The sequence below is a fragment of the Papio anubis genome, chromosome X (assembly GCF_008728515.1).
Source record: "Papio anubis isolate 15944 chromosome X, Panubis1.0, whole genome shotgun sequence".
Taxonomy (NCBI): domain Eukaryota; kingdom Metazoa; phylum Chordata; class Mammalia; order Primates; family Cercopithecidae; genus Papio; species Papio anubis.
Genome location: NC_044996.1, coordinates 142,518,935 through 142,526,783, shown reverse-complemented (window position 1 = coordinate 142,526,783; position 7,849 = coordinate 142,518,935). Strand labels below are relative to the sequence as shown.

At 42.9% G+C, this 7,849-nt stretch overlaps 1 pseudogene; it reads left to right on the top strand.

Annotated features, from left to right (window-relative positions):
- Positions 1–3,341: 3,341 nt before the first annotated feature.
- On the top strand, positions 3,342–5,749 carry LOC101001642 (annotated as a pseudogene).
- The last annotated feature ends 2,100 nt before the right edge of the window (positions 5,750–7,849 follow it).

The following is a 7,849-nucleotide window of genomic DNA, read 5'->3' as shown; positions in this document are numbered from 1 at the left end:
CAGGCGCCGCCACCTCGCCCGGCTAGTTTTTTGTATTTTTCAGTAGAGACGGTCCTGGTCTTGATCTCCTAACCTGGTGATCCGCCCGTCTTGGCCTCCCAAAGTGCTGGGATTACAGGCTTGAGCCACCGTGCCTGGCCCTAATTTTAACACAGAATATCTTACTTCAATTTTTAAAGATTTTTCTAACAACTTTTTTCAGGGGAAAAAAAAATCTTTTATATCAGTTTATTTCCTGAAACAAAGATAATAGATTCATTTGTAAATGTCTCCTAATTAAGCAATATGGAAACCTCAAAGGAAAGTGAACATTTTTTTCTGTTGTTGTTGTTTTGTTTGTTTTTTTAGACAGGGTCTCAATCTCTTACCCAGGCTGGAGTGTAGTGGTGTGATTACGGCTCACTGTAGCCTCGACCTCCTGGGCTCAAGTAATCCTCCTGCCTCAGCCTCCTGAGTAGCCTCCTGAGCTGGGACTATAGGTGTGCACCGCCATGCCCAGCTAACATTTATATTTTTGTAGAGACAAGATCTCATTATGTTGCCCAGGCTGGTCTCAAACTCCTGGGCTTCAGTGATCCTCATAAAGTGCTGGAATTACAGGCACGAACCACCATGCCTAGCCTTAATTTTCAACATCTTATAACACCTATAAGAGATTTCTTGATTTCCAGGCACATCATGTTCTATCATTGGTTTCTTCAAAACTTATTAGAGCAATTTTATCTTGTGCTTATTTGTTAACAATTGTATAATAAATGATTCAATGTAGTAATTATTACAATATGTATTGTTAATGCAAATAGCATATATTATATAAATATGTATGTCTCTAAGGATATTTCATGTTACATGAGTATATAAGATATATTATAAAATTATATCATATTCATAAAATACACACTATATTCTGTTTTGTATATAATATATTGCACGTAAGTTACATGTGCTGGCTTACGCCTGTAATCCCAGCACTTTGGGAGGCCAAGGCAGGGAGATGACAAGTTCAGATTGAAACCATCCTGGCCAACATGGTGAAACCCCATCTCTACTAAAAATACAAAAATTAGGTGGGTGTTGTACACCCTTGCAATCCCAGCTACCCAGGTGGCTGAGGCAGGAGAATCTCTTAACTCAGAAGACGGAGGTTGCAGTGAGCTGAGATCTTGCAATTGCATTCCAGCCCAGGCAATGCAGTGAGATGCCATCTGAAAAAAAAAGGTTACATATAAATATATAACAGACGTCATAATATAAATCTCTTTTTATATTATATAATATTTATTGTATAATGATATATTCATTCCATTATATATTTATAATATATATTCATATATATTATATATTATATTTATATATGTATATTATATATTATATATTCATTTTAAAATACCTAATGTTTACCTAATCAAGTTGTCTAATTAACTTATAACATCTAATTAAAATTTATATCTATATAAATTATATATTTGTATTTTATAATATATCAATGCATTTAAATGTGTCATCAATATATTGTATATTATAAAATATTTATGTATTACAATAAAATAAATTTATATATATATATATTCAAACATGTATAAATTTAAGTTATGCACATAAATTTGTATGAATATCTTATGCAGATTTCAATATTAATTAGATAAGCATGCAAACATATTTTCCCTTTGCCTTTAGGGAATTCATTATTCTGTGTAAGCTGTCCTTCTTTTTCAACTGGAAAAAACATAAATAAACTTGAGTTGAAATCTAAATGTTTGATCTGTTTATTCCAACATTTCTTACACTTAGTTTATCTGTCTATGGCTCATACGACTTACATGGATTGCTTGAAAGAGTTAATGGTAGGGTTATGGCAGGGTTATTGTGGTAGAGGTTTAAACAGAATTAAATGCAGGAAACTGAGTTCCCCCTCGAAGCACAGGCAGAGACCAGGATTTGAGGGTAAGGTGTTTATGGGAGGTGGTACCAGGAAGGACCCATTGGAGAACCAGAACATGAGACAGTCGAGGCCCCATTGCAGAAACCTTCATTGAACGAATCTGAGTGTCTGACCTGGGACTGCGCATTTTTGGCAAACACCCAAGTTGTTTCTGCAGCAAGTAGAATGTGGATCGCGCATCTCCTGGAGGATACACTGGTTCAAAGGAATCTCCTGTTTACGCTGGCTCATTGGCTTTTTGAGTGATAACCCTGACTGGGCCCATGACAGGTCAATTTCACCTTGAGAAAGAGTAGTTCAGGGACACTGGCTCTTATGTTAACCTTCCTAGTTACTCACAAGGGTGCCCAATGGCTCACAGGTGAGAAGACCAAGGTACAGCACGGGGGATCGGCAGTCAATTCCCACCACTAGAAATGACTCACATTGTGGCCCAATAATTCCCGGTGTATAGTGCATTATTACTGGGTAAATGGCTGCCTCCTGGGAAGATACAGAATTTACAGGCCCTCACCCATTCGTCAACTTACTAATTTTCTATGGCTGCTGTCACGAATTGCTATAAACTTAGTTGCTTAAATGATGCAAATTTATTTTCTTACACTTCTACAGTTCAGCAATTCTGGAGGTAAGGAGTTCAACAAGAGCCTCATTGGGCTAAAATCAAGATGTCGGTAGGCTCAGCGTCATGCAATGTAACAACATCATAAACCTGCACATGTAGTCCTTAATCACAAGTACAAGTTGATGTTATTTTAAAAAATAAAATAAGAATGAAAAATCCTTATTTTTCATTCACCAAGAATGAAAAATCCTTGTGAATTTCCTTCTGGAATCTCTTTTGAGCAGATATATGGTGTATTCATTTCTTAAACCTGATCTTTGATCTGATACGAATGTTGATTTTTTTCCTAATTTTTACATTAAATCATTCATTAAAGTGGTTATAATTATAAAAGTAAAAAAAAATAACAAAAGGTGTCAGTAGGGCTGCATTCTATTAGAGAAGATGTTGTGCAGAATTCATTTCCTTGCTTTTCAGGGATGGTGGCAGAATTGTTTCTTGTGATTGCAGAATTGAGGTCTCCCTTTCTGGCTGGCTATAAAATGAACATCATTTCCAGCTTCCAGAGACCACCATACTCATCTCTGAGTCTTCTGCTGTTTTTTGTTTGTTTGTTTGTTTGTTTTGTTTTGTTTTTGAGACAGGATCTTGCTCTGTTCCTCAGGCTGGAGTGCAGTGGTATCCTTACAGCTTACTGCAGCCTCGACCTCCTGGGATCAAGTGATCCTCCTGCCTCAGCCTCCCAAAGTGCTGGGATTACAGACATGAGCCACTGCACCCAGCCTTTTTTTTTGAGATAAGGTCTCGCTGTATCACCCAGGCTGGAGTGCAGTGCCACGGTCATAGCTCACTACAGCCTCCAACACCTAGGATCAAGCATTTCTTTCTTCTCAGCCTCCAGAGTAGCTCATGTTACAGGTGTGTGTCTCCATATCTGGCTTTTTTTTTTTTTTTTCTTTTTAAAGTGGAGACAATGTCTTGCTATGATGCCCAGGCTGGCCTTGAATTTTGTCTATTTTTAAGGACTCTAAGAACAGTTTAAACCACTACGGGTGTACTTAGTTCCCTCTGGAGGCTCTAGGGGAGGATCCTTCCTGCCTCTCCCAGCTCCTGGGGGCTCCAGGCATCCCTGGGCTTGTGGCCACATCACTCTAGTCTCTGCCTCTGCCTCCACGTGGTCTTCTCCTCTCTGTCTGTGTCTCCTCTTCTGTCTCTTACAAGGACACCTGTCATTGCATTTAGGGTCCTGAATCCAGCGTGACTTCTTGCAATTAGATTGAATAATCAAAAACAATCTCCCAGTTTTAAGGTCGAGTGAGTTAGCCACCTTAATTCCATCTGCAACCTTTATTCCCTTTCTCCATTGCAGGGTATCATATTCACAGGAGATTGGCATTATCTTGGCTCCTATGCCTTTCTCTTTCCGACTCTGGCTCATATCTGCCGTGGAATCTTGTCTCCACCTGATAGCCCAGAACTGCCCCAAATGCTGACCAATTTTGACACACAGAGTTCTCAATAGGCTCAGCTCCTCAGTTGATAGGCACTGAATCCAAACACATCTGACAGCCAAACCAAGTCTGGTCCTCCAAAGGAGAGTTCAAAGCTCCTTCAGTATATACCACAACAGTCTCCACCCAGTGTCTGAGCATGGCTCATGGGCCTGGGGCCTGTGTTGACCCAACTCCTGGTCAGTGTGCTAACCCACCTGACATTTCTCATTGATTTTGGTGTTGCCTCTAACCTGAATGGTATTAGTTTTGTACAGTTGCTATAAAAAATTACCTCCTCTTGCTCTGTCACCTGCCTCAACTGCCTGGGGTCCTAGTGGTTCACTGCACCGTGAAGACAGATTCCAGACGCAGGGAACTCGCACTTCCAATTCCAGACGCTATGTCCAGCAACGGCTCCATGGTTCTGGCCCACAGTGGTGCCCTGGACACCTCCTGCATCCTCGTATGGGTGAAGGAACAAGGCCATGACGTCATTGCCTACCTGGCCAGCATCGGCCAGAAGGAAGACTTCGAGGAAGACAGGAAGAAGGCATGGAAGCTTGGGGCCAAAAAGATGTTCATTAATGATGTCAGCAGAGAGTTTGTGGAGGAGTTCATGTGGCCGGCCATCCAGTCCAGCACCCTGTATGAAGACCACTACCTCCTGCACCTCTCTGGTTAGGCCCTCCATCACCTACAAACAAGTGGAAATCATCCAGCAGGAGGGGGCCAAGTATGTATCCTATGGCATCATGGGAAAGGGGAACGATCAGGTCCGGTTTGAGCTCACCTGCTCACTGGCCCCCAAATTAAGGTCATTGCTCTCCAGAGGATGCCCAAGTTCTACAACTGGTTCAGTGGGCCTCAAGGATCTGATGGAACATGCAAAGCAACATTGGATTCCCTTCCTGGTCAGTCTCAAGAACCCGTGGAGCATGTATGACATCCTCACGCATATTGGCTCTACACAAAGACTAAGAACCTGACCAAAGCCCACAACACCCCTGACATACTCGAGATTGAGTTCAAAAAAGGGGTCCCCATGAAGATGACCAACGTCGAGGACAGCGCCACCCACCAGACCTCCAAGGAGCTCTTCCTATAATTGAACGAAGCCACAGGCAAGCACGGCCTGGGCCATATTGACATTGTGGACAACCATTTCATTGCAGTCCTGAGGCATCTATGAGACCCCAGCAAGCACCATCCTTTACTATGCTCATTTACACATCAAGGACTTCACCATGGATTGGGAAGTGTGCAAAATCAAACAAGGCCTGGGCTTGAAATTTGCCGAGCTGGTGTATACTGGTTTCTGGCACAGCCCTGAGTGTGAATTTGTCCGCCACTGCATTGCCAAGTCCCAGGAGCAAGTGGAAGGGAAAGTACAGGTGTTCGTCTTCAAGGGCCAGGTGTACATCCTCGGCCAGGAGTCCCCACTCTCTTTACAATGAGAAGCTGGTAAGCATGAATGTGCAGGGAGATTAGCAGCCAATTAATGCCGCCAGGTTAATCAACATCAGTTCCATCAGGCTGAAGGAATATCATTGTCTCTAAAGCAAGCTCCCTGCCAAATGGACCCCTACACAAGGGGGAGCTGGGCCTGCCCACTTTGCTCACTTTGCTCACTTTGCAGATCCCCCAAGAACAGACACTAATTTTTGTGATAATTATAATTGTGACTTGTTCTCCCTGCCTGGCAGTATAGTGGGGCTGCCAAGCCTCAGCTTTGTTCCCTGGTCCCACTGAAGCCTGCAAAAGTGATCATCAAAGGGAAGGGTGGGGGGCTATAAAATGACAATTTGTTTTTGAGACACTTACTCTGTCACCCAGGCTGGAGTGCAGTGGCTCAAACTTGGCTCACTGCAACTTTCATCTCCTGGGTTCAAGTGATTCTCATCCCTCAGCCTCTCAAGTAGCTGAGATTACAGGCATGTGCCACCATGCCTGGCTAATTTTTGTGTTTTTAGTAGAGATGAGGTTTTGCCATGTTGGCCAGGATGGTCATGAATGGCTGACCTCAGGTTATTTGCTGCCTCCACCTGCTGGAGTGCTGGGATTACAGGCGTGAGTCACTGTGCCTGTCCAAAAATGACAATTATAAAAAGATTTTAAAAAATGACCTTCTGCTGGGTGGCTGAAAGCAACATAAATGTATTACCTCTCAGTTCTGTTTTTTTCAAAATTTATTATTGATACTTTTTGTGGGTACATAGATGTTATATTTATGGGATATCTGCAATGTTTTGATACAGGCGTGAAATGTATAACAATCACATCACAGAGAATGGGTTATCCAGCCCCTCAAGCATTTACCCTTTGTGTTACCAATAATCCAATTATACTCTTCTAGTTATTTTTAAATGTAAAAGTAAGTCATTTTTGATCTCCTGGTTCTTTTGTTGGCCTCTCCCTAGCTTCAGTAGCCACCAGCAATCCTTGGCATTCCTGGACCTGTGGCTGCATCACTAGAGTCCCTGCCTCCATCTCCACATGGCTTTCTCCTCTGTGTCTGTGTCTCTTCTGTCTTATAGAAGGACACCTGATATTGCATTTAGGGCCCAGCCTAACCCAGGATGATCTCATCTTGAGATTCTTGACTTGGTTCTATCTCCAGATGCCATATTTACACATAAGGTGACATTCACAGGTTCTGGGATTAGGATGTGGACATATCCTAATCCCAGACTATGGGTCAATCTACTACAATTGTATTCAGTTCCTTCTGGAGGCTCTAGGAAGAGCATCCTTCCTGCCTTTTCCAGATCTCGGAGGCTCCAGGAACCCCTGGGCTTTTGGAACAGTTTAAGCCACTGTTTACTGAACGTTCACTCAGTTCCCTCTGGAGGCTCTAGGGGAGGATCCTTCCTGCCACTGCCAGCTCCTGGGGGCTCCAGGTGTCCCTGGGCTTGTGGCACATCATTCGTGTCTCTGCCTCTGTCTCCACATGGCCTTCTCCTATGTGTGTGTGTCTCTTACAAGTACACCTGTCATTGCATTTAGGGTCCTGAATCCAGCACATCTTCACCTTGACATCCTGTACTAATTACATTTACAGAGACTCAATTTCCAAATGAGGTCCTATTCAAAGGTTTCGAGTGGATGTGTAAATTTTTTAGTGGGGAAGGTGGGGAGAAGACACAGAATATCTGTTGTGTTTCCCACATCCTCTGGCTCCTGCTGCTTTCTCCTAGCCAGTGGGATCCTGGTCTCTCACATCTAGCCATTAGCTGGAATCTTGCCTGCAGGGAGCTACCCCAACCCCCTGCCCTGACTGGCTCCTACTGGGTTATGTATTCCTTGTCTAATTTTATCGCCACAATTCTCACAATGTATATCTCATGATCATCGTCCCCAGTCGAGGGACTTTACCTTCAACCATCCTTTCATTAAAATGGCTTATTAAGGTGCTTTCTGCAAGTTGGACTATGTAACTGGATTTATTTTTTAAATACCTGAATTGAACAACATAATTTGACCTCCTACTCTCTGCTTGTGCTAGAAAAAAGCAGTAGTTACACACGAATTAGAGTCTTAAGATATGAGACCTTTCAAGGTCGGGCATGGTAGCTCACGCCTGTAATCCCAACACCTGGGGAGGCCAAAGCAGGAGGATCACTTGAGCCCAGGATTTCAGGACCAGGTGGGCAACATGATGATACCCCTGTATCTACAAAAAAAAAAAAATTAGCCGGTGTGGTAGCACACACCTATAGTTCCAGCTACTCAGGAGGCTAAAGTGGGAGGATCGCTTGAGCTTAGGAGGTGGAGGCTGCAGTGAGCTATAATTAGACAACTGCATTTCAGCCTGGGTGATAGAGCAAGACCCTGTCTCAACATAAAATAAAA